Consider the following 20434-nt stretch of genomic DNA (forward strand, 5'->3'; position numbering starts at 1 on the left):
ATTTTGGTTAATATTCAAAACATATAAGAAACTCATATGATTCCATAGCAAACAAAAAATTAAAAATGGGAAAAGAAAAAAATTAAAAAGAAAGAAATCCTGCCATTTATGGCAGAATTGATGAACCTGGAGGATGTAACACTAAGGAAAATAAGACAAAAAGACAAATACTGCACAATCTTGCTCATATGTGAAATCTAAAAAAGCGAAACTCATGGAAACAAAGAGTAGAGGTGTGATTTCCAGGGGTTGGGAGTGGGAGAATCAGGAAACTATTATTCAAGGGTTATACAATTTCAGTTATGTGGGATGAATAAATTCTAGATATCTAATGTACAGCATCATGACTGTAGTTAATTGTACTGTGTGTATATTTAAAATTTGCAAAGAGACTGGAATTTTTTTTTTTTTTTTTTTTTTTTTTTTTTTTTTTTTTTTTTGAGATGGAGTTTTGCTCTTGTTGTCCAGGCGGGAGTGCAATGGCAAGATCTTGGCTCACTGCAACCTCTGCCTCCCGGGTTCAAGCAGATCTCCTGCCTCAGCCTCCCGAGTAGCTAGGATTACAGGCATGCGACACCAAGCCCAGCTAATTTTGTATTTTTAGTAGAGATGGGGTTTCTCCATGTTGATCAGGCTGGTCTGCCTGCCTTGGCCACCCAAAGTGCTGGGATTACAGATATGAGCTACTGGGCCTAACCGAGAGTAGATCTTAAAAGTGCTTACCACAAGAAAAAGGTAACTATGTGAGATAATGTGTATGTTAATTAACTTGATTGTGGTAATCCTTTCACAAGGTGTACATATATTAAAACATCATGTTGTACACCTTAAATATATATAATTTTTATTTGTGAATCATACCACAATAAAGTTGAAGAATAATAAAAAGGGACAAAATATATATCACATGAATAAAAAAACTACAAAATAAAAAAATGCATCTCGATGACTACAATTGCATTCTTGATTTTTCAGACACAAATATTCATTTGACTGTTTACTACTTTCCAAAACAGTACAATAAATTTTAGCACTTTATCTTCATTTTTCCCTTCCCTATCTATCTATCTATCTATCTATCTATCTATCTATCTATCTATATATATATTTTAGATATTTTGTATAGTTTTACTCCTAAGATTTCTTCTTATTATTATTAAATAGTGAAGAAATGTTTACACTTATTTACAAAACGTTTTACATGCTTTTCTTCATTGCTAATCTTCCCTCTAAGTTTATTCTATTTTTTTCTGAGTATCCTTAATATTATCTCTTTCTGCTGGAAATACCTTGTTACTTTTGGTTTATCTAAAAATGGTTTCATTTTCTTCATTCTAAAAGCATATAAAATTAATATCACTCATGTGTAAGTCAGATAGTGAAATAAATAGAAATCCAAAAACTAAATCTCACTAAAATATAATAATCTGATACATAAAAATATAGCTTTTAAATTTAGCTTGGAAATAAAAAACAAATAGTAATTGAACAACTACACTCTTTGGAAAGAGTAAAGTGAAATGCTTAACTGTATACACCACAATCGATTACACAATTAGGTGTGAAAGTAAAATCCAGTCATGAAAATCTAGAATAATAATATGGAAAGACATGTATATAATCTTAGAGATAAGAGTGGTTTTTAATTATCAACCCAAAGTAGAAGCTATCAAGAGAGAAATAAATTCAGTCAACAATAAAAGCAATTTAAGAAGTTATTCTAGGCTGGGAGCGGTGGCTCACGCCTGTAATCCCAGCACTTTGGGAGGCCTAGACCAGTGGATTACAAGGTGAGGAGTTCGAGATTAGCCTGGCCAACATAGTGAAACCTCGTTTCTACTAAAAATATAAAAAATTAGCCTGGCATGGTGGCGGGCGCATGTAATCCCAGCAACTTGGGAGGCTGAGGTAGGAGAATCACTTGATGCTGGGAGGCAGAGGTTGCAGTGAGCTGATACCCTGACACTGCATTCCAGCCCAGGCCACAGTGTGAGACTCCATTAAAAAAAAAAAAAAAAAGTTATTCTATTAAAACTGATCTTACAGATCCATAGAACCATTATCAAGTCTTTCTCTTTGAAATAGACAGAAATTTAGTGTTTTCTCAGTCAATCAACATTCCTTTAACTAGATTAGTTGTGACAAAATTTCAGGCCTTGCTCAACTCTAACCTCAGTCTCTCCATATATTTCTGAGAGTCTTCTTTCTTATTTGTTTATAAGGATTTCATAAATGGCAATATTGATAAGTAGAAAATTTCAGAGACTTATATTTCATGAACCAGAACAATCACAAAGCAGCAATGCTAAACAGGAGCCAAGCCTAGAATAAAGCTGAACTTCTGGAATCAACAAGCTAGGGGAAAGTCTCCCATTAAATCAAGTATTTGAAAACTGGGAGGTCAAATCAGAGGTGAAAAAAGATTAAAGATAACAAGAGGTCTGAAAAACAAATTGATCAATTAAAATTAAAGTAAAGAGGCAAGCTGGGCACAATGGCTTGCATCTGTAGTCCCAGTAACCCATGAGGCTGAAATAAGAGGATTACTTGAGCCCAGGATTTCAAGGTTGCAATGAGCAATAATGACACCCGTGCTCTGTAGCGTTGGTGACTGAGTGAGATTCTGTCTCTGAGGAAAACAAAAAACAAAAACAAAAACAAAAACCACACAGATATTAAGAACATAGAAGTTTTGCTGCTGTGATGATATACTCCAACAGAGGTCTGGACTGCTTGCAGTGACTAGGGGCTGTTTCTCCAGTGGATTCTTGGGTTCTTCACATCTTCTCAACTTTATGAAAAGATATTCATCCAAAGGTCTTATCTGTCTTCTTCAGACCTTGGATTTTGGATTAGCTTTTTCTCCTTCTTGGGATTCTCTGGAGCCATATGTTCAGATATAACACAGATACAACCAAAAGAAGCAAAGGAGGCATCACAGAAGGGGCTTTGTATTCTGGGAAGGGGGACATAGAGTTGAGAGAAATACCAGAATTTATAGGACTCTACTCAAAGAGCCCTCAAATAAAGTATGGCTAGTCTTCTTTGCCTAAGACAATGAGCAGTCCAGGAAGTTGTCCATTTCTTTTAGATTTTCTAGTTCATGTGCATAGAGATGTTCATAGTAGTTTTTGATGATTATTTGTATTTCTGTGGGGTGAGTGATAATACCCCTTTTTCGTTTCTAACTGTTTATTTGGATCTTTTCTCTTGTCTTCTTTATTAGTTTAGCTAGTGGTCTACCTTATTAATTTTTTCACAAAACCAGTTCTTGGACTCATTACTCTTTTTTTTTTTTTTGAGATGGAGTCTCACTCTGTCACCCAGGCTGGCATGCACTGGCGTGATCTCGACTCACTGCAAGCTCTGCTTCCCAGGTTCACACCATTCTCCTCCCTCAGCCTCCCAAGTAGCTGGGATAACAGGCACCCACCACCATGCCTGGCTATTTTTTTTTGTATTTTAGTAGAGACGGGGTTTCACCATATTAGCCAGGATGGTCTCGATCTCCTGACTTTTGTGATCCACCCATCTCGGCCTCCCAAAGTGCTGGGATGACAGGTGTGAGTCACCGTGCCGGGTTGAACTCATTAATCTTTTGAATGGTATTTTGTGTTTTAATATCCTTCAGTTAGCTCTGATCTTGTTTGTTTCTTGTCTTCTGCTAGATTTGGGATTGGTTTGCTCTTGGTTCTCTTGCTCTTTTAGTTGTGATATTAGGTTGTTAATTTGAGATCTTTAAGACTTTTTGATGTGGGCATTTAGCATATAAATTTCTCTCTTAACACTGTCTAAGCTGTGTCCCAGAGATTCTAGTATATTGTATCTTTGTTCTCGTTAGTTTCAAATAACTACTTTATTTTTGCCTTAGTTTCATTATTTACCCAAAAGTCATTCAGGAGCAGGTTGTTTAATTTCCAGGTAATTGCACGGTTTTCAGCTATTTTTTAGTCTTGAAATCTATGTCCATTCCTCTCTGGTTTGAGAGTGATTGATACGACTTTTTTTTTTTTTTTTGCATTTGCTGAGGACTGTTTTATGCCCTCCCAAGACTGAACCAGGAAGAAATCGATTTCCTGAAGAGATCAATGATGAGCTCTAAAAATGATTCAGTAATAAATAGCCTATCAAACAAAAAAAAAAAAGCCCTGGACCATATGATTCACAACCAAATTCTATCAGATGCACAAAGAAGAGTTGGAAAAATTCCTACTGAAGCTACTCCAAAAAATTGAGGAGGAGGGATTCAATCCCAGCTCATTTTATGAGGCCAGCATCATCCTGATACCAAAACCTGGTAGGCACACAACAACAACAACAAAAGAAAACTTCAGGCCAATATCCTTGAACATTGACGCAAAAATTTTCAATAAAATACTAGCAAACCAAATCTAACAACACATCACAAAGCTAATCCACCTCAATCATGTAGGCTTTATCCCTGAGAAGCAATGTTGGTTTAGCATACACAAATCGATAAATGTGATTCATCATGTATACAGCACTACAAACAGAAACCACATGATCGTTTCAATATGTGCAAAAAAAAAGATTTTGATAAAATTCAACATCACTTCATGTTAAAACCTCTCAACAAACTAGCTATTTATGGACACAACCTTAAAGTAATATGAGCCATCTGTGACCAACCCACAGCCAACATCATACAGAATGGGCAAAACCTGGAAGCATTCTTCTTGAAAACTGGCACAAGACAAGGATGCCCTCTCTCACCACTCCTATTCAGTATGGTATTGGCAGTCCTGGCCAGAGCAATCAGGCAAGAGAAGGAAATAAGGGGCATCCAAATAGGAAGACAGAAAGTCAAAGTATCCCTGTTTTCTATATCTAGAAAACACCATAGTCAAGGCCCAAAAGCTCCTTCAGCTGATAACTTCAGCAAAGTTTCAGGATATAAAATCAATGTACAAAAATCGCTAGCATTCCCATACATCAACAACAACTAAGCTGAGAGCCAAATCAGTAAGTCAATCCCATTTAGCATTGCCACAAAAAGAATAAAATACCTAAGGTTACATCTAACCAAGGAGTTTAAAGATCTCTACAATGAGAATTACAAAACACTGCTCAAAGAAATCAGAGCTGATAGAAACAAATGGAAAAACTTTCCATGTTCATGGATAAAAAGAATCAATATTGTTAAAATGGCCATACTGCCTAGAGCAATTTACACTTTCAATGCTATTCCTATCAAACTACCAATGACATTCTTCACAGAACTAGAAAAATCTCTTTTAAAATTCATATGGAACAACAACAACAACAAAAAAGCCCAAATAGCCTAGGAAATCCTAATAAAAATGAACAAAGCTGGAGGTATTACATTGCCCAACTACAAACCATGCCACAGGGCTATAGTAACCAAAACAGTGTGGTACTGGTAGAGAAAAGACACATAGACAAATGGAACACAATAGAGAGCCCAGAAATAAGATCCCACACCTATAACCATCTGATTTTTGACAAAGCTGATAAAAACAAGCAATGAGGAAAATACACCCTGTTCAACAAGTGGCATTGGGATAACTGGCTAACCATATGTAGAAGATTGAAACCGGACCCCTTTCTATATCATATACAAAAATAAACTCAAGATGGATTAAAGACTTAAATGCAAAACCCAAACTATAAAAATGCTGGAAGACGACATAGACAATACCATTCAGGACATAAGCAGGGGCAAAGATTTTGTGACAAAGATGCCAAGAGCCATTGCAGCAAAAGCAAAAATTGACAAATAGGATCTAATTGAACTAAAAAGTTTCTGCGCAGCAAAAGAAACTATCAACAGAGTAAACAAACAACCTATAGAATGGGAGAAAATTTTTGCAAACTATGCATCCAACAAAGGTCTAATATTCAGAATCTGTAAGGAACTTAAATGAATCTACAAGAACAAAACAAACAATGCCACAAAAAACTGGGTAAAGGACATGAACAGACACCATTCAAAAGAAGACATACATATGCCCACCAAGCATATGACAAAAGCTCAATGTCACTGATCATTAGAGAAATGCCAATCAAAACCACAATGAGATACCATCTCACATCACTTAAAATATCTGTAGTTAAAAAGTCAAAAAATAACAGATGCTGGTAAGGTTGTGGAGAAAAGGGAATGCTTATACACCATTGGTAGGAATACAAATTACTTCAACCATTGTGGAAAGCAATGTGGCAATTCCCTAAAGACCTAAAAACAGAAATACCATTTAACCCAACAATCCTATTACTGGATATATACCTAAAGGAATATAAAACATTCTATCACAGACACACATGCACACATGTGCCCATTGCAGCATAATCACAATAGCAAAGACACAGAATCAACCTGAAGGTCCATCAGTTATATACTGATAAAGAAAATGTACATATACACTGTGGAATACTATGTGGCCATAAGAAAAGAGTGAGATCATGTCCTTTGCAGGAACATGGATGGAGCCGGACACCATTATCCTTAACAAACTAATGTAAGAACAGAAAACCAAATACTACATATTATCACTTGTAAGTAGGAGCTAAATGATGAGAGCACATGCACACACAATGGGAACAAAAGACACTGCAGCCTACTTGAGTTTGGAGGGTGGGAAGGGGGAGAAGAGCAGAAAAAGTAACTATTGAGTACTGGGAGATAAAATAATCTGTATGACAAACCCATGACACGTGTTTAGCTATGTAACAAACCATCATGAGTCTTTAGCAGTTCTTTCCTCCAGTTTTATTCTTCCTTGCTCCTCTTTCCACCTATTATTCACATGTCTTTTTATAGAGTTATAATCAGCTCATTTTTAAGTCTATCAAAATGTTGATTTATGTGCATTATGAAAGTAATTTAATGATCCTCTGTCCTTCTTTGTGATTTGATTTTATGCAACAAGCATTTATTGTGTTCCTATATAGTAAATATGAAAACTGTACATATATTGGAGGTAAAAAATAATGACAATGTAATTTTTGCCCTCAAAATAATGTGAACAATTTAGTCCTATGGCTCCCATTTGTTAAAGACGTTCAGTTGCTTCCAACAATCTGAATTGTTAATTTCTCTCTCTCTCTTTTTTTTTTTTTTTTTTTTTTTTTTTTTTTTTTTTTTTTTTTTTGAGACAGGATCTTGCTGTGTTTCCCAGGCTGGACTGCAGTGGTGCAAACTTTGCTCACTGCAATCTCCCCCTCCTTGGCTCAAGATATCCTTCCACCTCAGTCTCCCAAGCAGCTGGGACTACAGGCAGGTACCATCATATTCAGCTACTTTTTAAAAATTTTTTGTAGAGACGGGGTTTCTCCGTGTTGCCCAAGCTGGTCTCCAACTCCTGAGCTCCAGTGGTTCCCTCTCCAGCCTCCGGGGGGATTACAGGCGTGAGCCACTGTGTTTGGCCCAGACAATATGAATTGTTATTATTATTTTCTGATCCTGAGAGGAACTCAAGTCCTATCTTGAAAACTAATTCAGAAGGTACTAACGAGATTAGGAAGTGCCCCAAGAGAGTGCATAGAGGAGAAGGTAGAAGTAAAGCTGGATTTGCTGTGTTAGTGAAGGAATAAAATGCATCAGAGACCCGACCTTCTCAGCTTCTGATAGACCCTGAGCTGGGAGCTGCTAAGCCATCCTGCAGAGCAAGTGGGAGAAACAGAGGGCATTAGGTCAGGCTTGGCAGATTCTGCTCCTTTTTCCCTTCCCTTTTCCTCAGCCACTTCCTCTTTCTGGATGTCAGGATTAGGCTTTATATTTCTCTACCATATTAGTTTGTGCACTTAAAGCAACTTTAGATAGCCTTGACTCCATGGGGAAAAGGAAAAAGTACATTTAGTGAGGTGTGGGACTGTTGGATTATTAGATGTCTTGCATTTCTCTCATTCTGTTCCTATTGAGGCCAACTGGCTTCCCACTAGAAGAGTAACTGTTCTCCTTATACAATTCCTAGTCAAGTAGGGGCAAAAAGTATTTTCATTTATTATTGTTTTTCTGGGATGTAACCAGGAGCAATTTAAACTTATTGGAGTGCAATTTCTTCAACTACAAATTAGAATAATAATAACTATCTTCACAGGTCCAAGAATTAAATGTAATAATACAGAACTAAATGTAAATATACAAAGGATAAGTTCAAAATCTGGGCACATGCAGACTGCTATAAGAGAAAACATCTATCATATTATAAGTTGACCAAATGACATTAAATTATAGTGGGGAGGTAAAGAGGTTGGCAGTGTATGTTAAAGTTCAACACATGCATATTTTATGACCTAGCGATTTACAGAATATATATACAAAAATGTATAAGAATCTTCATAGCAGCAATGTATATTATAGGCAAAAGCTAGAAAGGACTCAAATATCTATCAACTGTGGAGTCAATAAATATACTGTGGTATATACATAAAATAGAATGACATTCAGCAATGAAATATCAACTACAGTCATACACTAGCATGAATGCAATTCACAAACATAGTATTCAATAAAGTCAGACATAAGCAACACAGTATAATTCAATGTATACACACTTTTGAAAAAAGGGACATGAGTCAGTCATGATAGAAATGAATTATATTAGGATAATTATTAACTTTGGAGGCAAGGGAATGATAAAGAGTGAGCATTCGTTTACTCTTTAATTTTCTATCTTATTCGTTGTTAAATGAGTGTGTTCACCTTCCAAAAGTTAATTCGGCTGTGCATGTATAATTTGTGTACTTTTATATATGCTTGCTATACTTAAAATATTAAAATAAAAACTAAACTTAGAAACTAAACTACTCATATTTCTAACCACTATTATTTCATACCCTGCAATAACTTCTAACTAGTTCTCTCTGTTTTCCTATTTGTGCCTTGCAACATGGGATAATAGGTTCTGGCATGAGACAGCCTGGGTTCTACTCTCAGGTCCATAAGTTAATAGCTTTGTTTTGAGGATAAATTACCTCTCTATGCCTTACATTCCCAAACAATAAATTAAGAGCTATAATGAAATCTATTTTATACATTTCTTATAATGAGTAAATTAACATAAATTCCTTAGAAAAATGACAAACCAAATAAGTTCCCAGTAAATTATTAACTTTTTATCATGATGATCATGGTGATATTAATAATAAAACTAAAATTATAACTTTTTATTTACCTGTAGCCACAGTCAGCTTCCCAAAGACAGATATGATTATGCCTCACCTTTTTAGGATCTAATAGCTACTGATTTCTCCACGCTGACTTTTACCCTGGAACCTGGACATCGGTGTTGCACACACTATGATCTCTAAAACATAAATAAATAAATAAAACAGAAAAAAAACAATAAAATGGCTCTGAAGGATTGAGTGAATATATTATGTGCTATGGCACCAGTGGTCTCTCTGGGTATTATACACTTGCCCCATTCTAGGACAATGGTTCCTTCTGATTAGTTACCATTTCCAGTCTGAGAGACATGCCTGGGTCACACCTGATTTGTAAGGCCATGGAGATGGAAACACTCTTATTTCCAAAAGTACATAGCTCTGGTGGCTTAGATAATAAACCTTTGTCACCTCTGAAGAATTCTAAAAATCTACAGATTTAGAAATTCTAGGAATCTAAGAAATTACAATTTTAGATTTACTGCAATTTCACAATATAACAATAACCAATAAACACTGACATTTTATTTACATAAATAAAAGGTGAGTTTGTTACACAATTTAAAAATCTAGCGTGGAAAGCCACAGCAAAGGCAACCTCCTGGCACTGTATTTATCACAATAGATGAGATCTGCATAGAGAAAGCAAAGTGGTCATGTTAGTCACTGATTGCCTCAAATAATCCCTGCGGGAATGTCTACTCTTTTGTATTCCATCAGCTTTTTTCCCAGTAACAGCACATCTTAGCAATAATATCCTGATGAGTTTCTATAACAAAAAAAAATTCCCCTCCTAAGATACAGTATCTTTGTGGTTGCATCTCCAGCCATCCCTCATTTGGTTGAGGTTAGAGTTTCAATCCGTGGGTTGAATTTTTCCCTAAACAAACTTGCCATGTTAAGATCAAGGCCAGCATTACTCTTCACACAAGGTACTGCACTAAGACCCCCATTCTTGTGGCAGTGGGAGGGCTCATAGGCAAGTCATGTCATGCAGAGGCCATTTCATCATCCCTTCTTTTCTTTGGGGACTTGGGTCTCTCTGGTTGTATAGGAGATTTGGGCAGGCATTTGAATCCTTCACTGCTAGTTATCCTGGACTCTGTGGTGTACAGTATCCACCTCTCCCATGTTCTGAAGTCAGAATGACCTTCTCGTAACCAGTTGTCTGGGCCCAGGCTCCATTATTAATACAGTCATGGTCTCCTCTGTTGGGGATGAAGTAGGCAAATTTGAAGCACTAATTTACTTCTCCTCACATTCTTTTCCTGAACAGAAAGATAGGACTGGAAATTAATACCAGTATATCAATTCAAAATTTTAGTATTAACATTTAATCAGGCATAAATAATTATGGTGATGTGAATTTCAATAAATAAATTTTAGTTCTAATGTAAGTGTAACTCTGTAATATTCATAATTTTTCTGAAGGCTTTACTAATTTGATGTGGCATTACTTTTTTATTGCTGCCAAAACTATTCTTATTTCACTACGTGGTGATGCGAAAGTGAGAGAAGTTCTGGAGATGGTGATTATAGGTAGCTTCCCTGAAGCCATAGTAACCCCTTGGAGAAAAATTCGACCTGGAGTCTAGCAGCCTAGGTATAGGTACTCAATTTCTTGCAAAGTCTTTACAATTTCCTGGGCCGGGCGCGGTGGCTCATGCCTGTAATCCCAGCACTTTGGGAGGTCGAGGCGGGCAGATCACGAGGTCAGGAGATCGAGACCATCCTGGCTAACGCGGTGAAACCCCGTCTCAACTAAAAAATAGAAGAAATTAGCTGGGCGTGGTGGCAGGCGCCTGTCCTCCCAGCTACTCAGGAGGCTGAGGCAGGTGAATGGCGTGAACTGGGCAGGCGGAGCTTGCAGTGAGCCGAGATAGCGCCACCGCACTCCAGCCTGGGTGGGAGAGTGAGACCCCGTCTCAAAAAAAAAAAAAAAAAAAAAGTCTTTACAATTTCCTTTATCATAAAAATAAGGGTATTGAAGTAGAATTCTAGAATTTTCAGAGGATAACTTAAAATATGTGTAATATTTTAGTTATTTATCCTCATACATTTAACTGTTCATTTTAATATATTTAAGGATGAATTTTTTTAAAATTGGTTTCATAAGAATAGATAATAGAAAGATGATTCCATAAGCTGATTGAGAGTGTATGGGAGGGATGGGAAGGGAAAGAAGTTGATCTTCAGTTAGACTAGAGGAATAGGTTTTAATGATCTCTCATACTGCATAGTGAACACAGTTAATAATGTATTATGTGTTTAAAAATTGCTAAAAAGTAAATATTTTATGTTCTCACCACAAAAAAAGTTGGAAGGTGATTCATATGCTAATTAGCTTGATAGACTCTCTCTACAATGTACACATAGATCAACAACATCACATTGCATCCCATAATATAAAAATATTATATATTTATATTATTATTGTATCCCATTAATATTTGCACTTATTATTTGCCAATTAAAAACAAATAAAAAATAATGTTTTTAAAATATAAATTTTTTGGAACCCCCTTTTACTTTTCTGCTTGGTTTCCTTCTTTCATTCAGTGTTTACCAATTTATTTATTTATTTTTTGGGACGGAGTCTCGCTCTGTCATCCAGGCTGGAGAGTAGTGGCGCGATCTCGGCTCACTGCAAGCTCTGCCTCCTGGGTTCAGGCCGTTCTCCTGCCTCAGCCTACGGAGTAGCTGGGACTACAAGCACCTGCCACCACGCCCGGCCAATTTTTTTGTATTGTTAGTAGAGACGGGGTTTCACCGTGTTAGTCTCGATCTCCTGACCTCCTGATCCGCCCGCCTTGGCCTCCCAAAGTGCTAGATTACAGGTGTGAGCCACCGCGCCTGGCCTACCAATTTCTTATAGTTAATTTTATTTTAAGCTGTCTCACATTTTCTGAAGAAAAGGGAACATATTAAAGCCAACAAAACAAATACATTATCTTGCAAGAGATGATTGAAGTCATGGTACAATCAAATGCTATAAATCTTGATAAAAAACTTCGCAAATAGATGACTACAGTTAAACAGATGGACCATGTCGTATGTTTTTTATAATGCTTCTAAAGTATGGCTAATTTTTTAACAAATATTTTAGTAATGATGGGAATATTATTTATAGAAATCTTATAAAATATATAATAAAGGCCAGGCGCGGTGGCTCAAGCCTGTAATCCCAGCACTTTGGGAGGCCGAGACGGGCGGATCACGAGGTCAGGAGATCGAGACCATCCTGGCTAACACGGTGAAACCCTGTCTCTACTAAAAAATACAAAAAAACTAGCCGGGCGAGGTGGGGAGCGCCTGTAGTCCCAGCTACTCGGGAGGCTGAGGCAGGAGAATGGCCTGAACCCGGGAGGCGGAGCTTGCAGTGAGCGAAGATCTGGACACTGCACTCCAGCCTGGGCAGCAGAGCGAGACTCCATCTCAAAAAAAAAATATATATATATATATATATAAAATAAAATGTGTAATAAAGTCTAGATAAATATATAATTTATATTTATATTACATATATATTATATTAAATATAATACATTTTATATATATTAAATATATACTATAATAATATATTATTATAATATATACAATTTATTATATTTTATACTTACATAAATATACAATACATAATAAATATATAGTATATAATACTATATATAGTATATAATAAATATATCATATATTATATATTTGTATCTATATATGTTTTTAAAGTGATTCCTCTAATTAGGTCATAACCATTCAGGTAAACTGGAAATTTAAGCCTACTTCAGTTTTGTGATACATAGGTTCTCTCTGAACTAGCATATTTCGAATCGTTAAACAGCCAATTCTTCGGACAAGTCTCACAGAATGTTCTTATCTCTTCAGCCATCCCAAGACTCTTGAGGGCCTGAACTCGCTTACGCTAAAGCAGATCTGCCTCATGCGCCACTGAGGTAGGGAGGGAAGAAAGTTTAATGAACTACTTCTGACCCCTAGTGGTGACCAGAAAAGACTGTTAGAGGAATGACCTTTAAAGGATAGACATACAATTTTTTTGTCCAAGGCAGGACATGTGTGGGTGTCTTTCAGTAATTATGTTCTAAGAACAGCAAAAACTTCACTGCCTTGGCAAATAGGAGTGTTTTAGTTCTATATAATTATAAAGAAACTGTCTTTTAAACACAATATGCTTTCTCTATGTCTTTGGGGTGAATGATGACTACTGATCATTACTCTCTCTTAAAGTAAGCAAGTAATCATACAGGGAATTATTCCAAAAAGACAGAAAAAAACAAGAGATTTCTGTACATATAGGTCAGTTTTAATCAGAGGGTGTCAGAAATGACTCCTAAAATAATGACTTGGTTATTATAATCACAGACTTACTTTCCAAGTCAACCTTCCAGACAGTGCTCAGAGGGGATACCAAAACCCTATTATTTCTCCAGACTCAAATTCACTGCTATTTGTCTTCTCTATTTATTTTATTCTAGGCATTGTTCTGGTTGCTGGGGACTCAGAGAGAGATACCATACACTGACTCTCAGATAGCATAACACAACATGATATCTTGGAAAACCGTAAATCCTTTTTTTTTTTTTAATAGGATAGTAATATTATTTATTTATTTTCTTTATTATCATTTCTTTTTTTATTATACTTTAAGTTCCAGGGTACATGTGCATAACGTGCAGGCCTGTTACATATGTATACCTGTGCCATGTTGGTGTGCTGCACCCATCAACTCGTCAGCACCCATCAATTCATCATTTATATCGTGTATAACTCCCGAATGCAATCCCTCCCCCCTCCCCCTTCCCCATGATAGGCCCCATTGTGTGATGTTCCCATTCCCCAATCCAAGTGAGCTCATTGTTCAGTTCCCACCTATGAGTGAGAACATGCGGTGTTTGGTTTTCTCTTCTTGTGATAGTTTGCTAAGAATGATGTTTCCAGCTGCATCCATGTCCCTACAAAGGACGCAAACTCATCCTTTTTTATGGCTGCATAGTATTCCATGGTGTATATGTGCCACATTTTCTTAATCCAGTCTGTCACAGATGGACATTTGGGTTGATTCCAAGACTTTGCTATTGTGAATAGTGCCACAATAAACATATGTGTGCATGTGTCTTTGTAGTAGAATAATTTATAATCCTTTGGGTATATACCCAGTAGTGGGATGGCTGGGTCATATGGTACATCTAGTTCTAGATCCTTGAGGAATTGCCATACTGTTTTCCATAATGGTTGAACTAGTTTACAGTCCCACCAACAGTGTAAAAGTGTTCCTATTTCTCCACATCCTCTCCAGCACCTGTTGTTTCCTGACTTTTGAATGATTGCCATTCTAACTGGTGTGAGATGGTATCTCATTGTGGTTTTGATTTGCATTTCTCTGATGGCCAGTGATGATGAGCATTTTTTCATGTGTCTGTTGGCTGTATGAATGTCTTCTTTTGAGAAATGTCTGTTCATATCCTTTGCCCACTTTTTGATGGGGTTGATTGTTTTTTTCTTGTATATTTGTTTGAGTTCTTTGTAGATTCTGGATATTAGCCCTTTGTCAGATGAGTAGATTTCAAAAATTTTCTCCCATTCTGTAGGCTGCCTGTTCACTCTGATGGTAGTTTCTTTTGCTTTGCAGAAGCTCTTTAGTTTAATTAGATCCCATTTGTCAATTTTCGCTTTTGCTGCCATTGCTTTTGGTGTTTTAGACATGAAGTCCTTGCCCATGCCTATGTCATGAATGGTACTACCTAGATTTTCTTCTAGGGTTTTTATGGTATTAGGTCTAACATTTATGTCTCTAATCCATCTTGAATTAATCTTCATATAAGGAGTAAGGAAAGGATCCAGTTTCAGCTTTCTACTTATGGCTAGACAATTTTCCCAGCACCATTTATTAAATAGGGAATCCTTTCCCCATTTCTTGTTTCTCTCAGGTTTGTCAAAGATCAGATGGCTGTAGATGTGTGGTATTATTTCTGAGGACTCTGTTCTGTTCCATTGGTCTGTATCTCTGTTTTGGTACCAGTACCATGCTGTTTTGGTTACTGTAGCCTTGTAGTATAGTTTGAAGTCAGGTAGCATGATGCCTCCAGCTTTGTCCTTTTGACTTAGGATTGTCTTGGCAATGCGGGCTCTTTTTTGGTTCCATATGAACTTTAAAGCAGTTTTTTCCAATTCTGTGAAGAAACTCATTGGTAGCTTGATGGGAATGGCATTGAATCTATAAATAACCTTGGGCAGTATGGCCATTTTCATGATATTGATTCTTCCTATCCATGAGCATGGTATGTTCTTCCATTTGTTTGTGTCCTCTTTGATTTCACTGAGCAGTGGTTTGTAGTTCTCCTTGAAGAGGTCCTTTACATCCCTTGTAAGTTGGATTCCTAGGTATTTTATTCTCTTTGAAGCAATTGTGAATGGAAGTTCATTCCTGATTTGGCTCTCTGCTTGTCTGTTACTGGTGTATAAGAATGCTTGTGATTTTTGCACATTAATTTTGTATCCTGAGACTTTGCTGAAGTTGCTTATCAGCTTAAGGAGATTTTGGGCTGAGACAATGGGGTTTTCTAAATATACAATCATTTCATCTGCAAACAGGGACAATTTGACTTCTTCTTTTCCTAACTGAATATCCTTGATTTCTTTCTCTTGGCTGATTGCCCTACCCAGAACTTCCAACACTATGTTGAATAGGAGTGGTGAGAGAGGGCATCCCTGTCTTGTGCCAGTTTTCAAAGGGAATTTTTCCAGTTTTTGCCCATTCAGTATGATATTAGCTGTGGGTTTGTCATAAATAGCTCTTATTATTTTGAGGTACGTTCCATCAATACCGAATTTATTGAGGGTTTTTAGCATGAAGGGCTGTTGAAATTTGTTAAAAGCCTTTTCTGCATATGTTGAGATAATCATGTGGTTCTTGTCTTTGGTTCTGTGTATATGCTGGATTACGTTTATTGATTTGCGAATGTTGAACCAGCCTTGCATCCCAGGGATGAAGCCCACTTGATCATGGTGGATAAGCTTCTTGATGTGCTGCTGAATCTGGTTTGCCAGTATTTTATTGAGGATTTTTGCATCGATGTTCATGAGGGATATTGGTCTCAAATTCTCTTTTTTTGTTGTGTCTCTGCCAGGCTTTGGTATCAGGATGATGTTGGCCTCATAACATGAGTTAGGGAGGATTCCCTCTTTTTCTATTGATTGGAATAGTTTCAGAAGGAATGGTACCAGCTCCTCCTTGTACCTCTGGTAGAATTCGGCTATGAATCCATCTGGTCCTGGACTTTTTTTGGTGGGTAGGCTATTAATTGTTGCCTCAATTTTGGAGCCTGCTATTGGTCTATTCATGGATTCAACTTCTTCCTGGTTTAGTCTTGGGAGAGTGTAAGTGTCCAGGAAATTATCCATTTCTTCTAGATTTTCAAGTTGATTTGCGTAGAGGTGTTTATAGTATTCTCTGATGGTAGGTTGTATTTCTGTGGGGTCGGTGGTGATATCCCCTTTATCATTTTTTATTGCGTCTATTTGATTCCTCTCTCTTTTATTCTTTATTAGTCTTGCTAGCGGTCTGTCAATTTTGTTGATCTTTTCAAAAAAACAACTCCTGGATTCATTGATTTTTTGGAGGGTTTTTTGTGTTTCTATCTCCTTCAGTTCTGCTCTGATCTTAGTTATTTCTTGCCTTCTGCTAGCTTTTGAGTGTGTTTGCTCTTGCCTCTCTAGTTCTTTTAATTGTGATGTTAGAGTGTCAATTTTAGGTCTTTCCTGCTTTCTCTTGTGGGCATTTAGTGCTATAAATTTCCCTCTATACACTGCTTTAAATGTGTCCCAGAGATTCTGGTATGTTGTATCTTTGTTCTCATTGGTTTCAAAGAACATCTTGATTTCTGCTTTCATTTCGTTATGTACCCAGTAGTCATTCAGGAGCAGGTTGTTCAGTTTCCATGTAGTTGAGCGGTTTTGATTGAGTTTCTTAGTCCTGAGTTCTAGTTTGATTGCACTGTGGTCTGAGGGACAGTTTGTTATAATTTCTGTTCTTTTACATTTGCTGAGGAGTGCTTTACTTCCAATTATGTGGTCAATTTTGGAATAAGTGCGATGTGGTGCTGAGAAGAATGTATATTCTGTTGATTTGGGGTGGAGAGTTCTATAGATGTCTATTAGGTCCGCTTGGTGCAGAGATGAGTTCAATTCCTGGATATCCTTGTTAACTTTCTGTCTCGTTGATCTGTCTAATGTTGACAGTGGAGTGTTGAAGTCTCCCATTATTATTGTATGGGAGTCTAAGTCTCTTTGTAAGTCTCTAAGGACTTGCTTTATGAATCTGGGTGCTCCTGTATTAGGTGCATATATATTTATGATAGTTAGCTCTTCCTGTTGGATTGATCCCTTTACCATTATGTAATGGCCTTCTTTGTCTCTTTTGATCTTTGATGGTTTAAAGTCTGTTTTATCAGAGACTAGGATTGCAACCCCTGCTTTTTTTTGTTCTCCATTTGCTTGGTAGATCTTCCTCCATCCTTTTATTTTGAGCCTATGTATGTCTCTGCATGTGAGATGGGTCTCCTGAAGACAGCAGACTGATGGGTCTTGACTCTTTATCCAGTTTGCCAGTCTGTGTCTTTTAATTGGAGCATTTAGTCCATTTACATTTAAGGTTAATATTGTTATGTGTGATCTTGATCCTGCCATTATGATATTAACTGGTTATTTTGCTCATTAGTTGATGCAGTTTCTTCCTAGGCTCGATGGTCTTTACATTTTGGCATGTTTTTGCAGTGGCTGGTACCGGTTGTTCCTTTCCATGTTTAGGGCTTCCTTCAGGGTCTCTTGTAAGGCAGGCCTGGTGGTGACAAAATCTCTAAGCATGTGCTTATCTGTAAAGGATTTTATTTCTCCTTCACTGATGAAATTTAATTTGGCTGGATATGAAATTCTGGGTTGAAAATTCTTTTCTTTAAGAACGTTGAATATTGGCCCCCACTCTCTTCTGGCTTGTAGAGTTTCTGCCGAGAGGTCTGCTGTTATTCTGATGGGCTTCCCTTTGTGGGTAACCCGACCTTTCTCTCTGGCTGCCCTTAAGATTTTTTCCTTCATTTCAACTTTGGTGAATCTGGCAATCATGTGTCTTGGAGTTGCTCTTCTGGAGGAGTATCTTTGTGGCGTTCTCTGTATTTCCTGAATTTGAATGTTGGCCTGCCCTACTAGGTTGGGGAAGTTCTCCTGGATGATATCCTGAAGAGTGTTTTCCAACTTGGTTCCAGTCCTCCCCTCACTTTCAGGCACCCCAATCCGACGTAGATTTGGTCTTTTTACATAATCCCGTACTTCTTGCAGGCTTTGTTCATTACTTTTTCTTCTTTTTTCTTTTGGTTTCTCTTCTTGCTTCATTTCATTCATTTGATCCTCAATTGCTGATACTCTTTCTTCCAGTTGATCGAGTCCGTTACTGAAGCTTGTGCATTTGTCACGTATTTCTCGTGTCATGGTTTTCATCTCTCTCATTTCGTTTATGACCTTCTCTGCATTAATTAGTCTAGCTGTCAATTCTTCCACTCTTTTTTCAAGATTTTTAGTTTCTTTGCGCTGGATACATAATTCCTCCTTTAGCTCTGAGAAGTTTGATGGACTGAAGTCTTCTTCTCTCCTTTCGTCAAAGTCATTCTCTGACCAGCTTTGATCCATTGCTGGCGATGAGCTGCACTCCTTTGCAGGGGGAGATGCACTCTTATTTTTTGAATTTCCAGCTTTTCTACCCTGCTTCTTCCCCATCTTCGTGGTTTTATCTGCCTCTGGTCTTTGATGATGGTGACGTACTGATGGGGTTTTGGTATAGGTGTTCTTCCTGTTTGATAGTTTTCCTTCTAATAGTCAGGACCGTCAGCTGTAGGTCTGTTGGAGATTGCTTGAGGTCCACTCCAGACCCTGTTTGCCTGGGTATCAGCAGCAGAGGTTGCAGAAGATAGAATGTTGCTGAACAGCGAGTGTACCTGTCTGATTCTTACTTTGGAAGCTTCCTCTCAGGGGTGTACTCCACCCTGTGAGGTGTGGGGTGTTAGACTGCCCCTAGTGGGGAATGTCTCCCAGTTAGGCTACTCAGGGGTCAGGGACCCACTTGAGCAGGCAGTCTGTCCCTTCTCAGATCTCAACCTCCGTGTCGGGAGATCCACTGCTCTCTTCAAAGCTGTCAGACAGAGTCGTTCGTGTCTGCACAGGCCTCTGCTGCTTCCCCTGTTATTTTTTAGCTGTGCCCTGTCCCCAGAGGCAGAGTCTACAGAGACAGGCAGGTTTCCTTGAGCTGCTGTGAGCTCCACCCTGTTCGAGCTTCCCAGTGGCTTTGTTTACCTACTTAAGCCTCAGCAATGGCGGGCGCCCCTCCCCCAGCCTCGCTGCTGCCTTGTGGTTAGATCGCTGCAGACTGCTGTGTTAGCAAGGAAGGAGGCTCCGTGGGCGTGGGATTCTCACGGCCAGGTGTGGGGTATATTCTCCTGGTGTGCCCGTTTGCTTACAGCGCAGTATTGGGGTGGGAGTTACCCAATTTTCCAGGTGTTGTGTGTCTCAGTTCCCCTGGCTAGGAAAAGGGATTCCCTTCCCCCTTGCGCTTCCCAGGTGAGGCGATGCCTCGCCCTGCTTCAGCTCTCGCTGGTCGGGCTGCAGCAGCTGACCAGCACCGATTGTCCGGCACTCCCTAGTGAGATGACCCCAGTACCTCAGTTGAAAGTGCAGAAATCACCGTTCTTCTGTGTCGCTAGCGCTGGGAGTTGGATACTGGAGCTGTTCCTATTCGGCCATCTTGCTCCGCCCCTCAATCCTTTTGTTTTTTAAATACAGGTGGAGTATTTGGCACACTTGACATACTGATGTTGTTTTTCTTTAAATCTTCATTTATTTACTTCATCAAAACAATGTTCTTTCATCCTACCTCTTAAAACATATTTTTAAAAATCCTCCAACATGTATTTTGCTCTTGTAATCCCAAAATGTGGATAGTCTCCATGGTGGCAACGTGGATAATACTGTTCCCCATCTAGATTATCTGATTTCTTCTGTAGCTAGTCTGAAGGAGCCTGAATGAAAGTAGATTTTTAACCTTTGTAGCTACTCTGAAGCCTTTGTAGCTAGTTTGAAGAAACCTACATGAAAGTAGGTTTTTTTGTTTGTTTGTTTGTTTGTTTTTTCTTTGGTTCAGAGTCTTGCTCTGTCGTCCAGATTGGAGTGCAATGGCGCGATATTGGCTCACTGCAACTTCCGCCTCCCAGGTTCACGCCATTCTCCTGCC

Source organism: Piliocolobus tephrosceles, chromosome 13, assembly GCF_002776525.5.
Source record: "Piliocolobus tephrosceles isolate RC106 chromosome 13, ASM277652v3, whole genome shotgun sequence".
Lineage (NCBI taxonomy): Eukaryota > Metazoa > Chordata > Mammalia > Primates > Cercopithecidae > Piliocolobus > Piliocolobus tephrosceles.